Genomic DNA, 19,861 nt, shown 5'->3' with positions numbered 1-19,861 from the left:
TCCTCTCCAAAAGCAGTTTCCCCCAAGGAGTCTCTTTGAACACTTGATTGTCTGTTTACCTATTTAGTCTCTTTCTTAGAGACTTAAAATTCAAATATAGCACTTGCACTTGTACTTAACTTTTCCTGACCAGAAGTATTAATCAATTACAAATAACTCCATTCATGTCATCTGAACCTTTTCATGAGTCGTTTTGACACTCTCTTTGGATCACAGGACTCCATGATAACTGTTGTCTTGCACATCACAGTATTCAGTAATCTCCATTCAACACAAGTGAAAAGAGACATTCTACAAAAATGTTAATAACGGCCTGGGAGTGAGAAAAATTCCCAGCATGACAGGGTAGGGAGGTGGACTTTGAGGTCACTCACACACACACACACACACACAATCACGAGAGTGTAAGCTTTAAATACCCCACCTTTATATCCGATGAGAGCCAGGCAGGCCTCTCATCACGTCATAAATGCCTGGATGATGCCTGGGAGGTCACTAGCTTAGGTGTGTGTTGTGGGTCAGTGTTGGGGACAGGATCTTGCTCCATGGGATTTCGGGAGGAGTAGGTGCCCCACGGGAGCACTAAGGTCAGGAGGTGTAGCCTCATGGCTCAATCGGGGCCCTAATACACCAGGACTGGGAAAGCTCCCTGCAACCTGGCCCCATGTGAGGTGATGGGGAAAGGACAGCCTAGGACATGGGTGCTCTCCAGACACCACATTGGCCTGCACCTGGACCTCAGACGTCCCAGATTCCAGATCTGTGAGAATGAGTGTCTCTGGTTTGATCCATCCAGTCCATGTATGATGTTCCAGGAGTTGGGACAGGCTAAAGTCATTTTATTCTTTGTTTAAATTGAATTTATCAAAATTTACTACACATTCAGTGCTCATGACATCACGTGCCCTCCTTAACTCCAATCACCCAGTTCCTCCATCCCCAACCCCCTCCCTTCCAGTGGCCCTCAGTGTTTTTCCCCAGAGTTAAGTGTCTGTCATGATTTTTCTTCTTCTTTAGTATTACCCAGCTAAGTTTCACTCCTTCCTTTACGGCCTCTTTCAATATTTCCTATATTCCACATATGAATGAAACCATATCATTGCCTTTCTGTGATTAATTTCTCTCAACATAATACATCCAGTTCCACCCATGTTGCAGGAAATGTTATTTATTTCATGTTATTCATCATTTCTGACAGCTGTGAAATATCCCATTGTATATATAAACCAATTTTGGGTATATTTTTATTGGAGTTCGATTTGCCAACGTATATTATAACAGCCAGTACTCACTCTTTAAATTACCCCCCTTAGCTCCTGTCATCCAGGGACCCCAAATCTCGGAGCATCTCCCCTTCCACTCTCCTTGTTTTCTTTTTATTTTCCCCATAGTTAGGAGTTTCTCATGTACTGTCACTATCTCTGATAATTCCCAATCATTCTATCCCCTTTCCCGTTTATTCCCTTCCACTATTTCTTATATTCTTTGTATGAGTGAAACCATATAATGTGTGTCCTTCTCTGAATCACTTACTTCAGTCAGCATAATACTCTCCATGTCCATCCACGTTGAAGCAAATGGTGGGTATTCATCTTTTCTAATGGCTGAGTAATGTCCCATTGTATACATAGACCATATCTCCTTTATCCATTCATCTGTTGATGGACATTGAAGCTCCTTCCGCAGTTTCTTTGTTGACTCTTCTGTAGAAGGGCGTCATGATTCCTCCCACATTTGACTATTGTGGACATTGCTGCAGTGAACATTGGGGGTGAAGGGGTCTCTTCATTTCATTAAATTTGTGTATTTTGGGTAAATACCCTGTAGTGTAGTGGCTGAATCATAGGGTGGCTTTATTCTCACTTTTTCAGGACATTCCATTCTGTTTTCTGGGGTGGCTGAACAAGCCTGCATTCCCACAAAAAGTGAAAGAGAAAGTTCCATTTTCTGGCTATCCTCGCTTATATTTTTTGTTTCCAGCCTTGTTACTTTATTCATTCTGAGTTGTATAAGTGGGATCTTAATGTAGTTTTCATTTGTATTTCCCTGATGACAAGTCATGTGGATCACTTTTCTCATCTGCCGGTTGGCCATGTGTAGGTCTTCTTTGGAGAAATGTCTGTTTGTGCATTATCTCCATTTCTTGACTGGATTGTTTGTTTTGTTGGGTGCTGACTTTGTTAAGGAAATATCTTGTCCTATTCTGTAGGTTGCCTATTATTTAGTTGCCTGTTGCATTATTGTACAGATTCTACCTTGATGAAGTCCTAATAGTTTACTTTCCCTATGTTTCCCTGTTGTTTCCTATGCTTTTTGAGAGGTGCCAGTCGCTGCAGCTGAGGTCAAAAAGTTGTTACCAAAAAAAAAAAATAAATAAATAAAAGTTGCTACCTGAATTCTCCTCTAGGAGTTTGATGGATTAGTGTCTCAGATTTTGGTACTTCATCCATTTTGAGATTATGTTTGTGTTTGGTGTAGCTGAATGGTCCACATTCATTCTTATGCAGGTGGCTGTACAAACTTTTTCAGATCCATTTATTGATGAGACTTTTTTTTCATTTGATATATATATATATATATATATATATATATATATATATATATTTTTTTTTTTTTTTGCTTATTGAGGAGGAGTTGCCCATAGAGTTGAGGGTCCATCTCTGCATATTCTGCTCTGTTCCATTGATCTATGTGTTGTTTTTGCCAGTGTCAGGCTATCTTGATGATAAAGACTTTATAATAGAGCTTGTCTGCAAATATTGTTTTGCCCAACAGCTGTAGGATTTTTTTTGGCCAAAACATTTCTACCTATTTGGCTATCTAGGAAAGGAATTGAAGAAGACACAAAGAGATGGAAAACCTTCCATGTTTATAGAATAGAACAATGAATTTTGTCAGGGTACCTCTGTAGCTCAGAGTTTGAGTGCCTGCAATTGGCTTGGCTGATGCTGGGTTCCTGGGATGGTGTCCAGAATCAGGCTTTTGGAAAGGATCCTGCTTCTCCCTCTGCCTATGTCTCTACCTCCATCTGTGTGACTCTCCTGAATAAAAAAAAATATTTAAAACAACACCAAAAATAAGTATTGTGAAAATCTCTATACTGCCTAGAACATTCTACATATTCAAAGAAATCCTTATCAATCGGGATCCCTGGGTGGTGCAGCGGTTTGGCGCCTGCCTTTGGCCCAGGGCACGATCCCGGAGACCCGGGATCGAATCCCACATAGGGTTCCCAGTGCATGGAGCCTGCTTCTCCCTCTGCCTGTGTCTCTGCCTCTCTCTCTCTCTGTGACTATCATAAATAAATAAAAAAATTTAAAAAAATTAGAAAAAAGAAATCCTTATCAAAACATCCTGGACATTTTTCACAGAGTAGGAACATATAATCTGAATATTATTATGGCACACAGAGAGATATGAGGCACACATTGATGCTGTGGCATTGCCCTGCTGTATTTGTTTTGAAAAGTATCCGTTAGCCTCCCTCATCCAGTGAAGGGTGCATTTCTCACCAGGAACTAGGACTCACCTCTTGCAAACCATAGGTATCTGTTAAAAACTCACAGTGGACTCACAGAAGGAGAATAATGATACAAGAGAGTCAGAGATACTCAGAGACTTTGGAACTTCAGGTTAAGGATGTTCTTTTATAACATTTCCAGAAGATGAGGATGTGATAACCCTGTGGGATATGTGTCTCACCATCAGCTTACAGGGTTGTGTTGTACTGATGGCTGTGACGTGTGCGCCTTGTCACTGGTGAACATTTGGTGTCCTGTGTCCTCATTTCAAACCCAGCTGCATCTGTGAGTCTCCCTCTGGACATGAGATCAGATTCCCTTTAGGATTTCCTCAGTGGAACCCCTCAAGGTACCTACATGACTTATTTACTCTTTATCATTTTATTTAAATGCAAACATTTTCGTCACGGGATATGAAACAACCAGGTAACATGACTTGGTCATGTCAATATCTAACAGCCCTACCATCCTATTCCATAGTCTACATATGAACGTATATGGCGGTGAAGCTGTTTCAGGGAAAGTTAGTCAACTCATGGTCATCACGGCAGGGGAGCAGCTCTAAATGCCCGGAAGCATGGCAGTAGTTGGCTTTGCTGATTTCACTAATATTTATACACATAGCAGCTGTCCTGAAACACACACACTCAGAACATAACATGAGAGGATGGAGCAAGGGATGGATCACACAGTTCCTCTGGCAATGTTCAGCCCCTGGACCTGAGATGGGCTCGGATAAAACTGTAAATCACTGTGCAGTTGATAATGGATTGTTATCATTTGCTATTGATTTTGTTTTCTCTGGAGATTCTCACACCCTTCCTTGTTGAGGCCTGTTTTGGGGGTTTTGTGACTCTCTTCCTGGCTGTATCAGAGAGCTGTTCTGAACATGGCCTCCTACCTCTGGCCTGGGGTTGAATGTTTGCACCCCCACTCTTCAGGGAGCCCTCACAGGAGAGCCATCAAGCCGTCCTGTCCTCAGTTTACAACTGAACCTAGTCTTTACCCTGCCTGTGTCTAAGCTGGTTTATCTCAGACACATGAATGAGTCTCTAAACGTCAACATGAGGTATTCCTGTGGTGTGGACCTGGGATTGTCCTCCGAGCAAGGGTCTCATGGTCTCTTACATTCTGCCTGCTGGTCTCAGGATAGAGGCACAGGGCCACACATGGTTCAGTTTATGGAAACACAAATCACAATGCCTGCACTCAGACATAATGTTTACCCATCTCCAGAATCCTGTCCTTAACCATCTGTCACATCATGCTGCTTTTTGTTTGTAGGACTCAGGGGGACCACAGATCCTGGAAATTTCCCCACTTTGCCACTTGAACACCATCATACCAGGTTCGTTCCATGCAGGACCAGAATTCTTTTTTTTTAATATTATTTTTTATTGGAAGGCAAGTCCTGTCCCCATCCTGTGTTGTCCTTCTCCACAGGAGATCTGTCCCAGGTTCCCCTGCAGGAGTCTGGATATGGGGTGGGGAAACGCAGGCAGACCCTTACACTCACCTGCCCTTCTCTGGGTTCTCACCGCATATGTCAGTGAGGGTGTCACATGGGTCCATCAGCCTCCAGGGGAACGCCCTGTAGTCAATGCCAAAGTCTGGAGGGAAAAGGCTGAGTACCACAACCTGTCTCTGAACAGCAGCAAGATGTATAGAACTTCCAACACCTGGAAAGAAAAATGATAATGTTTCACCCCAGAAGCACATCTATTCAATGTGATGAACAACCAGCTGATGAGATACAGCAGAGCATCTGCCATGAAATCATAAGTTCATGTTTGAGCATGGAAACAGAATTGCTATAGTTTATGAAAACAACACCATGAAAATCAATTCCCAGAATCTATATTTATATAATATGTAAACACTGAGTTACTAGAGACCAAGTATGGAACAGGTCAACACTGAGGAGACGAGGAAAAAAAACAAGACTTTTCAATATATTGTCAACAGAGAAACTATTCATAGGCAATCATTAATCATGAGATAGGAATGTTGTACATAAAATATCAATATGCATGATACCAAATATTAAGAGTACACTTTGTGAAAATCAACTAGATGAACCTGTTGAACAACCAGACTGATCAGATACAACAGAGCATCTTACATTAAATCACAAGTTCACATTTGAATATGAGAAAAAAGTTCGCACAGCTTACAAAAAGAGCAACATGAAAATCAATTGCCAAATTCTATATTCATATAAAAAAATAACACTGATATAGTAGAGACCAGTTAGGGGGCAGGTCAATGCTGAGGAGACCAGGAAAAAGAAAACAAGACTTTTCAATATATTGTCAATGGAGAAACTATTCATAAGTAATCATTAATCATGAAATCAGAATGTTATAGGTAAAAATCATTATGCATAACACCAAATATTAAGAATACACTTGGTGAAAATCAGCTACATTTTTCTACCTACGTAGTTATCAAGGTAATAAAACACAAGATATGGACCAAGAGAAAACTTGCACAAATTTCATAACCAACAAAGAACTTTCACCTGAATATCATAAGAACCCTCAAAACTCAGTGGAAAAAAACAACAGAATTCATGTACAAAACAGGCAGAGCCTTGTGTGGACATGTTATACAGGAGGGTACAGATACATGAAGTAAGCACAGGAGAGGACACATCCCACCAGGGTCTTTCAGGGTAATGCACGTCAACCACAATGAGGTGCCCTATACACTCATCACGAGGGCTCAGGTATGAAAGGAGCACTGACCAGAACATCCTGGGAAGCATGCAGGACCCCTGGGCCTCAACCCTGCAAGTAGAAATGAAAAATGAAACAGAAGCCCTGGAAAATCATTTTTCTGTTCCTCCTGAAATTAAAGATGGATAACCTACCAGGGGACCTGGAAATCTCACTCCTCAGTGCTTGCTCCAGAATAAGGAAACCCAATGTTCTTGTAAAAATGGCATGTGATGAGTTATAGTGTCTTCATTTCTGTTAGAAGCCTAGATACCCCCCCCCAAAAGCCTGCGTGATTTAAAGAATAATGCCCGTAGAAAACATCCATCAATGGGACGGGATTCTGCGATAAGAAGCCACATTATTGATGCACACCCAGGATCCCAGGGGAACCTCAAGGACATGCTGTTCCATGAAGCTCAGCAGTCTCGGAGATGACAGGCCGAGCAGCCTGGGGCATTTGTACAGCCAGGCCAGGGTCACAATTGTTTGGTTGGGCTTTCTGTCCCTCTCTCTTCCCCAAACCCAAATGATGAGCTCCTCTGCATCAGGCTGCATGCTCCCCTCCTGTGCACAATGTCCTCAGGTATGGAATGTCCACACACTGAAACAATCCACCTCTTGTCCTCTGATGGGGGGTTCCTGAGAGTCGGACGTGTGTTGTGATAGGAACTGTCCCGTCCAGCATCTCTGGCTCTGGTTCTCTCCTGCAGCTGAGCAGGACTAGGTTGACACCTCCACTGAGTCCATCTGTCTCCTGCTACTGTTTCTCCCCACAACCTGAGGTCTAGACCTTCCTCTCACTCAGGTGGAAATCAGGTCAAGTGTTTGGGAACAGAGTGAGGTCACAGTTTTAATCAGCTGTCCACAGAGGATCCCACTACTGTTTGTTTTCTATAGAGAAATAAATATAGAAGAACTTGTCCAGATTAAAAAATCATATTTTATATATTTATTTAGAGAGAAAGAGAAGGAGAAGAGTCAGAGAGAGAGAGAAAATCTCAAGCGGATTCCCCATGACGAGAGCCTGACTTCGGGCTCAATTCCAGGATCCTGAGATCACGACGTGACTCACAAACAAGAGTTAGATCAAGAGTTAGATGCTTAACCATGTGAGTCGACCAGGCGACACATCCTTGAGCAACTGTTTAAAGAGATTTGTGTTTCTTATTATTGCGTTTTGTCAGACTTTCTATTGAGGTTAAGATTCCTTTCTGTATTTTGAAGACTAAGTCCGTCTCAGTATATAGTTGAACACACTGTCTCCCATTTCATAGGCTATCTTTTTGCTCCAATAATATTTGTCCTGCACACTTTGTGCATGAGGTAGCCTCACTTATCAGTCTTTGTTTTTTTTTTTTTTTGACTGTGATTTTAATGTTATATCAAATAAATCATGAAACGCCTGGGTGGCTCAGCAGTTGAGCGACTGCCTTTGGCTCAGGGCATGATCCTGGATCCTGGGATCAAAGCTCCAGTGGGCCTCCCTGCATGGAGCCTGCTTCTCTCCTGCCTGTGTCTCTGCCTCTTTCTCTGTGTGTCTCTCACAAATAAATAAATATTTAAAAAATAAATAAATCACAGCCAAGCAAATATGATGTTTTCCCCTTAGTTTACATGTTTAAGTTCTAGGGTTGAGACTTCTGCTTAACTCTTAATCACTTTTGAGATTTTCTGTGTCCTTGAATCTGTGTGATGTTTGATAAGGACCAAGTGTCATTATTTGTATGAGGCTGTTCAACACCATTTTCTATAGAGACTATCCTTTCCCCACTGTGTATTCTTACATATACTATGGCTGAAGGATTTCTGACTGTATATGCACACGTTAACTTCTGGGCTCTGTAATATGGTCCACCATCTACATTGCTGACGTTAGGCAGTCACACACTGAAATGCTTAATGTGCGACTAAAATACATTTCCGTAGAGAGATGTGTGATGTCTGACTATTGTTCTAATTTCTTAAACTTGTATGGTCACTCTCCTGTGATTTTGTTTTCCATATGAATGTGGAGTTTTTCTATTATGTAAGAAAACAATTGATATTTTGATTAATTTAATCAACATTAAAATAATTAGAACAGAAATTATTTGTCTACTTGTATGGACAAATAAAAATTCTCAGGGAGATTTAATAAGTATATGGAAAAGAAAAATGAAATTTAACTCATAGACACTCTTGGAAAAGAGTTAAGCCTTAATAAATATAATCAGATTTCAAAGAGAAGAAATAACTGACACTAAAAAAAGAAAGGACCATGAAAAAAATTCTAAGATTTTAACAGTGCAAATAATGGATGACCAAGGCAAATTACAAAATTACTAGTATTATCAAGAAAATAAAACTGTTTCATGAAGAAATAAAAAAATGAACAAAACAGAACAAATAAGAAGCCTGAAACCATTATCTAAAAATCCTGCCAGGGGCAGGACTGTTCACTCAGGAGTTTAGCACCACCTATGGCCCAGAGCCTGATCCTGGAGACTCAGGATCCAGTCCCACATCGGGCTCTCAGCATGGAACCTGCTTCTCCCTCTGCCTGTGTCTCTGCCTCTCTCTCTCTCTCTCTTTGTGTCTCTCATGAATAAATAAAATCTTTTTAAAAATTCTGCCTCAAAAAGGATAATGAAAATTTAAAAAGAATAATGTAATGAAAAAGGCAAAATCAGATCATTTTATCTACAAATATTCAGATATTTTAAGAAATAAGGCCAAAATGTTTCCATCTCTTCCAAAACGTATTTAGAATGGAACGTGACCAAATTGATTTAAGGAGGCCAGGATGAGTCTGACAGCCACCCCATGCCAAGGACCCCACAGGAAGGGTCTCATGGACAATATCTCAGATGCACATAAATGCAAAAATCCTGGCATCTTGAATCCAACAGCCCATGGACAAATGGCACAGGATGACCTAGAAGGAATCATCCCTAGGATGCAAGGATGCTTCAACACACCCAGATCATCAATTGGCCCCTGTATTAACAGTCAAGGATTGGATGTACATGATTCTTTCCTATGATACCTAAAACCGCTTGAAAAAAATCTAACATGCTTTTATCTTCAAAACATCTTAACAGTCGAGGCAGAAGAGATTGCCTCCTATTTGATGGAAGTAGTCACATTTTATGAAAAACCCACAACCAACACTGCATTATAAAGTGAAAACCTGGGCAGCCCTGGTGGCTCAGCGGTTTAGCGCAGCCTTCAGCCCAGGGCCTGATCCTAGAGACAAAGGATCGAGTCCCAAGTCAGGCTCCTTGCATGGAGCTTGCTTCTCCCTCTGCCTGTGTCTCTGCCTCTCTCTCTCTCTCTCTGTGTGTGTGTGTGTCTCTCATGCATAAATAAATAAAATCTTTTTAAAAAAGTGAAAACCTGAAGCCCTTCTGTCAAGTCAGGACCAGCACAGGGGTCACTCCCACCCTCAGTATTCAACATATTATTCTAAAGGAGAATAAACTGTGCCACCGCAAATGTCAGCTGGTTCCCTGGATTATTGTGAATAAAATCACACAGGAATCATCCAGTGGACAGAGAGGATGAACCCTTCTTTCACCCTGATGTAAGGAAATAAATCTCCCATGGGAAAATTCCCTTCCCTGAACCAGGAGGGGTGAACCATCCTCAGCACCAGAAACGTCTGTAGGGCCCAGAAGGCTGTGAAAACAAGCCTTGTCAGTTCCTCACCAATTCACTGACCCAAATCCAGTATCCTGGCCTTATATCTCCACAAATCAACGTCTTGTTGGGTAAGAAGAAGAAGGACTGCCTAGTTTGTTCATTGTCTGTCTGTTGTGTTTCAGGGAACTCATTCACATGCAACATAAAATACATCTTCACTTAGGTCTCTCATAAGTCTACAGAGTAATTAGTCCAGACAAATAACCAGGAATCAGGGAAGGAAGCCCGTACTGTGGTAATCACTGGAATTCCAAACCAGGAAGTTTATGAAACAAAGAATAAAAGATATTTAAATCAATAGATACAGAGAAATTTACTTGTATCCATATGACACAATCTGTTGCAGGGTCAAACCTGCCAAGCTTCAAAACCAAACCCTGGGTAGCCCTGGTGGCACAGTGGTTTAGCGCTGCCTGCAGCCTGGGGTGTGATCCTGGAGACCCGGCATCGAGTCCCACATCGGGCTTCCTGCATGGAGCCTGCTTCTCCCTTTGCCTGTGTCTCTGCCTCTCTCTCGCTCTCGCTGAATGAATGAATAAATAAATCATAAAAAATAAAACAAAAAAAAAACAAAACAAAAACAAAACCAAGCCCTAAGGTAATGAACAACTTCAGGAAATCAATAGAATACAAAATCAACAAACAAAGTAAATCTAGGTTTCTACACAGTAACAACTATTTACTTATATTTTAAATATTTTATTGAATTATTCATGAAAGACACACAAACAGAGAGAGGCAGAGACACAGGAAGAGAGAGAAGCAGGCTCCATGCAGGGAGCCCAATGTGGGACTGTATCTCTGGACTCTAGGATCACTCCCAGCACAGAAGGCAGAACTCAACTGCTGAGCCACACAAACATCCGTAACAATAAAGTACATGAAAGGTAATTAATAAAACCTTATTACATTGGCACCGGTGTTAAGAATGTAATAGGTAGGATTAAGTATTCTGAAAGAGATAAAATACTGTCCACTAAAAGAACATTGATGAGAGATTTTTAAAGAGTCCAAAAAATGCAAATGCATTTTTTCATAAGTGTGAACACTTCATAATGTCAGAAGACTTACACACAGTGGCCTACGGATGTAAAGAAATCCTTGTTAATAACTTGTAAAGAATCAAATCTAGATCTGGATTGATTATATATTCAAAGGATATGCAAATAGGGCCCTCACTTCACTGATAAAACCAGCCCATCCCGACTCTGATACTAGGAGAGGAGTCCCAACGCCAGGATCCACAAGTGACCCTGCTTAGGGATCAGGGTGGAGAACAGACGACTAAACATGGAATCTTTCCTTGGCTGGGTTTTCCTTGTTGCTATTTTAAAAGGTAATTCATGAAGAATAAGAGACCTTGAGTCTGTGAGTGTAGATGAGTGAGAGAAACAGGGGATGTGGGACAGTTTCCTAACCAGGATGTCTTGTGTCTGCAGGTGTCCAGGGTGAGGTGCAGCTGGTGGAGTCTGGGGGAGACCTGGTGAAGCCTGGGGGATCCCTGAGACTCTCTTGTGTGGCCTCCGGATTCACCTTCAGTAGCCATGCCAAGAGCTGGGTCCGCCAGGCTCCAGGGAAGGGGCTGCAGTGGGTAGCAGTTATTAGCAGTAGTGGAAGTAGCACAGGCTCCGCAGACACTGTGAAGGGCCGATTCACCATCTCCAGAGACAATGCCAAGAACACGCTGTATCTGCAGATGAACAGCCTGAGAGCTGAGGACACAGCCGTGTATTACTGTGCGAAGGACACAGTGAGTCAACCTCAGGGTGAGCCCAGACAGAAACCTCTCTGTTAAGGGGATCAGGACCACCAGGGGGTGCACCCTCCTCACCACTTGTGTCTTGAAGGCCCAGGAGCAGGTGCAGATGGAGGTTCTGGGCAGGTTTCCTGTCAGGGTCTGGGATTCCTCTCCAAGGAGCTGTTTTCCCCAGGGAGTTATCTAGGGATAACTAGATATCTAGGCAGATGATATGTGCATACCTATTCAGTCTCTGATTTAGACACATTCATTTTTTATATGAAAACAGCTATTATGCCATGCACAAAAGACAGTAATTCTTTTTCTATCAATAGATTTTACAGTAATTTTATTTTATTTATTTGCCAACATACAGAATAACACCCAGTGCTCATCCCATCAAGTGCCCCCCTCAGTGCCCATCACCCATTCATCTCACCCCCCTGCCTCCTCCCCTACCACCACCCCTAGTTCGTTTCCAAGAGTTAGGAGTCTTTATGTTCTGTCTCCCTTTCTGATATTTCCTACCCATTTCTTCTCCCTTCCCTTCTATTCCCTTTCACTATTATTTATATTCCCCACATGAATGAGAACATATAATGTTTGTGCTTCTCCGATTGACTCATTTCACTCAGCATAATACCCTCCAGTTCCATCCACATCAAAGAAAATGGTGGGTATTTGTCATTTCTATTAGCTGAGTAATATTCCATTGCATACATAAACCACATCTCCTTTATCCATTTATTTCGATGGACACCGAGGTTCTTTCCACAGTTTGGCTATTGTGGACATTGCTGCTAGAAACATCGGGGTGCAGGCATCCCAACGTTTCATTGCATCTGCATCTTTGGGGTAAATCCCCAACAGTGCAATTGGTGAGTCATAGGGCAGGTCTATTTTTAACTCTTTGAGGAACGTGCACACAGTTTTCCAGAGTGGCTGCACCATTTCACATTAGATTTCACAGTAATTTTAGTTTACATGATAATAGGTTATAGTAGGCATGTAAAACATAAATTACATAAACTATTTTTCTAGATTTGTTTATGCAGGTAATAACGTTGTAATATAAGATATATATATATATATATATGATATATACGTTATACTTATACATTGTATATAAGACATATATAAGATATATTAATTTATATCTTGAGTACACTGCACACTATGGCAATCAATAAATATGTGAATTTGATGAGATAGTATAATAGAAAAGATAATTTGGAGGATAGGTAAATGTAATGATTATAGAAAACATAGGCTTATGCAACTGGTTTCATAAGAAGGAGTAATTCATGCTCTATTTATTTGGAATAAAAATGCTAGGACAGTGTATAACTATATAATTTAGCAGACTGGTGACATTGTATTAATTTGCCAGCTATAATAAAATTTTTTATACAGTTGTATGATTTGCACTGGTACTATAATATTGAGTAATCTATAGCCCTTATTGAAATTTCACCAGTTTTCCAAATAGTTAATTTTCTTGCCCCAGAATCCAAACTAGGATCCCAAACTGCATTTAGTTGCTGTTTTCTTTGTTTCTGCTAACCTATGGCAGCTATTTAAGTCTTTCTTTGTCCTTCATGGCCTTGAAAATTTGATGAGTACTTGTCAGTTGTTCTGAAGAATGGCTCTCACTTTGGGTTTATGTGACCCTTTTGGACGATTAGATTAAGGTTTTGTATTTCTTGGTGATATCACAGCCAAAAAGTGTAAGGAGCTTCGGTGTCCATCAAAAGATGAATGGATAAGGAAGATATGGTATATGTATACAAGGGAATATTACTCAGCCATTAGAAACGACAAATATGGGGATCCTTGGGTTGCTCAGCTGTTTGGTGCCTATCTTTGGCCCAGGGCACGATCCTGGATTCCCGGGATGAGTCCCACGTCGGTCTCCTCGCATGGAGTCTGCTTTTCTCTCCTCCTGTGTCTCTGCCTCTCTCTATCATAAATAAATAAATAAGTTTTTAAAGAAAATTTTTAAAAAGTGACAAATACCAACCATTTGCTTCGACGTGGATGGAACTGGAGGGTATTATGCTGAGTGAAATAAGTCAATTGGAGAAGGACAAACATTATATGGTCTCATTCATTTGGGGGATATAAAAAATACTGAAATGGAATAAAGGGGAAAGGGGAGAAAATGAGTGGGAAATATCAGAGATGGAGACAGAACATGAGAGACTCCTAGCTCCAGGAAACGAACAAGGCATGGTGGAAAGGGGGGATGGAGAGGGGTGGGGGTGAATGGGTAACAGGCACTGAGGGGGTACTTGATGGGATGAGCACTGGGTGTTGTTCTGTATGTTGGCAAATTGAACACCAATAAAAAATAAATTTATTATTTTGAAAAAATAATCATAACTAACAAAAAATATATGCATATATAAAATAAAATAAAGTAAAATAAAATAAAATAATAAAATAAAATAATTGGGTGAACCAGAATATTCATGTAATCTTAGAGCATCTCTCCAAATATAGCTATTAGTTACAAAGGGAATAATAGCAAATCTACAGTGGAAATACCCAAAAAACATTACCTTTATCAAGAATATCCTGAGAGAAAAAATATATCATGTATCCCCTGATATGATACATTGTCAAGAACACAACGTCACTTCTGTGATATTGCCAAGACAGAGATTCTTACAGTTGCTTACTATTTTCCCTAAATACCAGGTACTTGCAAATATTTCCACGTACATTACCTAAGCATTTCCCCGATCTGCACCTGCAATCATTGCGCATCACACGACCACCCAGCTCAAGGAGAAATTTGATAGAAGCAGCATAAACTCCATGTTGGACATGAGGCTGCAAATGCATCAAATATCTAAAGCAAAAGAAGACAGACACCTAATGGGGTCAATAACTTGATCCAAACACACAGCATCCATGTTAGTGACAGCCTGGGAAGGAAGCAGGATTCACACCAGGATGTTCTGTGAATGTGGAGTCTGAGCATCAACACACACACACACACACACACACACACACACACACACACATGCACGCACACACACACAAGAGTATGAAAACGTTTTCAGCTTCATCATTGTTTCTGTTAAAAGCAGGGAGGCCTCTCAGCAAGTCAGATATGTTTGGATGGAGCCAGGGATAGACACTGGCTCAGGGTGTGTGTTGAGGGAAAGTGGTGATGATGAGGTCCTGATCCAGGAGGGGATTATATGGAGTCAGTTTCCCACCAGTGTCTGGGGACAGAACTCAAGGGCGCTTGCTGGATTTCCCATGGGTGGGGCAGGAGGAGAACAGGGAAGATTGGAGATCAAGGAGACAGCAGGTAATACTCAAAAATACAGTGTGATGAAAAATTCCACTATACAATTATGAAAACTGAGAGAACAAAAGTGGAGGAGGACCTTCCACCTGCAGGGAATAACTCATGGATCCTTCAGGTGCTGATATCAGCTCACTGTGTGAGTCCTCTGACAGCCACATGTTGGAACCTAATGTTGATGTGATGGGAGGAGGAGGTGGGGCCTCAGGGGACCACTTAGGTCAGGAGGTGCAGCCTCATTATGGGATCAGGGCCCTTATACACCAGGACTGGGAATGCCTCCTGCCCTTTGGCTCCATGTGAGGCCATCTGTCTGGGTATATGTCATACAATTGTTATTAATATTGCAGTAGAAACGGTTGAGTTTTGTGTTCCATGAAAATCACCTCACTGATGAGTGACAAAGAGAGAAAGCACTTATCACCATGTGACATGGGCTTCAGGCATGAGCTCAGGCAACCTCCCCAAGGACAAGAAATGCAGGAATATAATTGTCATGAGTTATATATCTCCGTACAGTCTATGTAACTCCATTTTGGATGGGATGGGCTGCTGGAAGTCTCTGTGATGCAAACAAGCCATTCAAGGATGGAAACTGTAGGATCTGGAGGCAGAAAAGAAGTCTTGTCTCATTTGGCAGGGTCAAAGGGACTGACATGAGAAAACCAAATTGAGCTGGCTCCAGGCAGCAAACTGGAATTGGATTCCTTAATCTTGGAATTTTCTCTAAGTCTTTATCTTCCTCTGTGTGTACAAATGCCAGTTATACATCCCGCTACAACTATAACAGTTTTATGAAGAAGAGGTCACAGAGGGTCCTGGGTCTGGGTCTTCAGAGAGTGTCTGTGGTGTGTGCTGCGTGCACTGTCCTGTACTGTTTTGGTGCCTCTTTCCTTCAGGTCTGGTATCTACACACGCTCTCTCTGCCTGAAGTGGGCAGTGTGTGGTCCTTGGGAGGAATGTGATGAGTTTTAACTGGGTGTGCTCTGCTCAGCTCATTAAATGAGCCATGAAACCACCTCCACTAGAACTGGGGCCCTGCAGAATTCTCTGGTCAGGAGATGTGGGTGGGCAGGGGTGCAGCCGCTCAGAGAAACCATATGGTGGTGCCTCAAATAGGTAAATGTAGACCTCCCCTGTGATCCAGCAACTGCCCTACTGGGTATTTGCACTAAGATTACACAAGTGCTGATTCAAAGGGATACACGCACCTCGATGTTTACAGCAGCATTATCTACATTAGCCAAACTATGGAAACAATCCCAGTATCTGTCAACTGATGAATGGATAAAGAACATGAGAGATAGATAGATAGAACTAGATACATAGGGATTTTACTAATCAATGCAGTGGAATTAAATCTAACAATTTACAAGAATGAGGATGGAGGTAGTATGCATAATGCTAATTGCCATGCCAGTGAGAAAAAGAAAATACTGTATACTTCCAGTCATAGTCTGAATTTAAGAAACAGAACAAATGAGCAAAGAGATTGATGCAGAGATCAGGAAATAGTCCCTTCAATACAGAGATAAAACTGATAGTTACCAGGTGGGAGGAGTGTTGAGGATGGGTGACCTGTCAGATGGGGCTTAGGGAGTGCACTTGTCCTGATGAACACTGGGTGATGTATGAAAGTGTTCAATCAGCATGTTGGATACATGAAATGGGTGTTACACTGGATGTGACCTCTACTGCAATTCATTTTTTTGAATGTTCATAGAAGCTTTAGTTATAGCAGCTAAAACTTGGAATCAGCCCAGATATCCTTCAGCCAATGAATGGTTAAACCAACAGTTTACATCTACACCATGGGATACAACTCAGCTATGAAAAGAAACAAATTATTGATACACACAACAACTTGGATGAACCTAGAGGGAATTATGCTGAGTGAAAAAAAGACAATCCCTAAGGTACATTGTGTATGATTCCAATTTTATAACATTTTTGACATGAAAATGTTATAAAGATTAGTGGTTTCCAAGAGTTAGGGAAGTCAGTGGTATTGTGGTGACTGACTATAAAAGGATTGCATGAGGGATACTTTCTATAGAACAGTTCTATGGCTTAGTTGTGGTGCTGATTACACAAATATACACATGTGTATAACTGAATAATACTTAATTACCACACACGTGCACACACACAGGAGTGTCTACTGCAATTCAAATAAAAATTTTAAAAAAGCACTAAATAAAACTGGAAATTTTATTCATTGTCCTATGTTTCATGCATAATTCAGGCAGTTTTTTTCTATTAAACAAAGGTGATAGTATTCAGGGATTCACTAATTACCACTTATGTGAAAATGAAATTTAGTAATCTATAAAAAATGGAAATTCCGGACTTTATAATCTAACAATTGGTGTAGTGAAAAGTAGGATAAAATTAGATTATTCTGCAGCCAGGGTAGCTCAGCAGATTAGCACCGCCTTCAGCCCAGGGTGTGATCCTGGACACCCGGTATAGAGTCCCACTTCAGGTTACTTGCATGGAGCCTGCTTCTCCCTCTGCTGTGTCTCTGCCTCTGTGTTTGTGTTTGTGTGTGTGTGTGTGTGTGTGTGTGTGTGTGTGATGAATAAATAAATAAAATCTTTTTTAAAAAATGGAACTGGAGGGTATTATGCTGAGTGAAGTAAGTCAGTCGGAGAAGGACAAACATTATATGTTCTCATTCATTTGGGGAATATAAATAATAGTGAAAGGGAAAATAAGGGAAGGGAGAAGAAATGTGTGGGAAATATCAGAAAGGGAGACAGAACATAAAGACTGCTAACTCTGGGAAACGAACTAGGGGTGGTAGAAGGGGAGGAGGGCGGGGGGTGGGAGTGAATGGGTGACGGGCACTGGGTGTTATTCTGTATGTTAGTAAATTGAACACCAATAAAAAAAAAATGTAGATTATTAAGGCTACTTTAGCCCGGCTCCTTGCTGGGGCCCCTCCCCTTTGGATGCTGTTTTATTTATTTTTTTCCATCTTCTGACCTTGGTAGAAGCGTGAACTCTTCTCACTGTACAATTCCAGCTGTTTTCTCTTTAAATCTCAGGCCGAATTTGTAGGTGTTCAGGATGATTTGAAAGTGATCTAGGTAATTTGGTGGGGACAGGTGACTTAGAGACCCTACTCTTCTGCCATCTTGCCCTTCAGAATGTTTTATGACTTGGGAGTAGATGGCTTATTCTTAAATTTTTGCTTTGGGATATGCTTGTGCTTTAACTCCTGCCTAATTGTCCTGATGTTATTTGCTTCCTACATGAGGGATGAAGAGGATATACCTTGTAAACATTAACATATTATCTATATCTCTACTCAACTCAAGTATATCAATAACCATGGGAGCTCTTGCAAAGGCCCAGATGATATGCGACCAGCGGTAGGACTCTGGTTGGTTCCTGAGCCTCTGAGCCTGGAAGGGCTGACCCACATATCAGGTGTTGTGGAATCAATGAGGTTCTGTTGTAGTGCTTCAGGGTGAAAATTTCCAGTGCATATGCCTAACAGTACTGTGCTTTACACCTCAAGAATTTTAAGATTCACTCTGTGTACTATTTCTAAAATAAATATAAAGTGGTTTAACTGACAGAAAATCTACCGTATATTTATAAAAGTCTTTTTTAAGGTTCCAGAATAATTTTATGATCATTCAAAATTCAGGAATAAAGAGAAATTTTGCCTCAAAGGACGTAGCCAAAGGAATCTAATTAAATAAGTCTCTCTTTTTGCATTTTATAATTTTATTAATAACAGATAAAGGACATTGGTTAACTAAACTATAGGGACTATCAGTGTGGTGTTCCATGGGCTAGACATCGATCCAAAGCTGCCCATCCTAGATCATCTGTGCCCACACCTCACGGGCAGCCGATTCAGGCATGGTCTCCCACAAGCTGCCTGCGTGGGGTCATACTGAAATCCTGGACCAGACTGGTTCACACGGGCTGCTGCTGGATCTGCAGGAGTCATGGACAAGTGTCAGCTGGCATTCCCATTCACCTCCCTTTCCTCTGTTGGAAACAATACTGAGCTTGGGGATGCCTGTTTACCAGGAGTGTACCCTGGTCTTCACCCCCTGACACCACCAATGCATCCCAGCACTGGCTCCTTGGGAGAATTATCAGACCAATGACAATCTCATTAGTGATTTACACTGAGAATGGTTGGGAACAAGTGTGGATACCATATCAAATTTTATCTTCAATGGAAGAGGATATTCACTTTCACTATCAGAACACAGATCAGAGGTTTATACCAGGGACAAGATCCCAGGAATTAGTCCTTCCAGGATAAGCAGGTCCCCTGAACTTACTGAGAGAGGCTACATTTCCCATCCAATAGAACCTATGGCAATGAAACACTTGGAGGGAAACAACTCAGAGGCTTGATGGCTTAACAAAAATGTCAGGGACCTAATGATTGCTGGGAAGAGACACTTTGTGGATGCCCCTGGGTCTAATCACATTCACACTGAGGATGGTCATGGGTTCTGGCAGACATCCCAGAGCCATGTTTGTAGGGATGGCTCCCTCTCTCTACTGAAAAGTGTCCTGCATCATCCCATCAGGCCTGCAGAGAACCAGGTGCACACCAGACTCAGGCACAATGACAAATTTAGGGACCTTTTTTTGTTTATACGGCAAAGTCTCTCTCTGACTCATGGAGTTTTCCATCCATCCATGTACACGTATCTGAGTTCAGTTAGACACACAGAACCAGAAAGAGACGTGGAGTTTATAGAGGAAAGTGGCTTCACCTGGTTATGAGGTTTCCCTGCCCAATTCACAGAGTGAAGCCACTCATGGATGTTGAGTCCTAAGTCCCCTGCATCTGGATACATGAGATGGACAGAAGGTGAATGTCATTCAATCCTCCAATGTCCAG

General features: G+C 41.4%; 2 pseudogenes across 2 annotated transcripts in view; both read left to right on the top strand.

Moving 5' to 3' along the window:
• LOC144321319 (immunoglobulin heavy variable 3-23 pseudogene) overlaps positions 1-11,717 on the top strand; it is a 104,554-nt pseudogene extending 92,837 nt beyond the window's left edge. The window contains exon 2 of the transcript XR_013387023.1: positions 11,362-11,717. The product of XR_013387023.1 is annotated as an immunoglobulin heavy variable 3-23 pseudogene (transcript). The remainder of the gene's footprint in view (positions 1-11,361) is intronic.
• Positions 1-19,861, top strand: part of LOC144319977 (immunoglobulin heavy variable 3-74 pseudogene) — a 234,523-nt pseudogene that overhangs the window by 153,065 nt on the left and 61,597 nt on the right. The window lies entirely within an intron of this gene.

The sequence above is a fragment of the Canis aureus genome, chromosome 9, assembly GCF_053574225.1.
Source record: "Canis aureus isolate CA01 chromosome 9, VMU_Caureus_v.1.0, whole genome shotgun sequence".
NCBI lineage: Eukaryota > Metazoa > Chordata > Mammalia > Carnivora > Canidae > Canis > Canis aureus.
The sequence above is the reverse complement of the archived record's forward strand: the minus strand, read 5'-3'. Positions and strand labels throughout refer to the sequence as shown.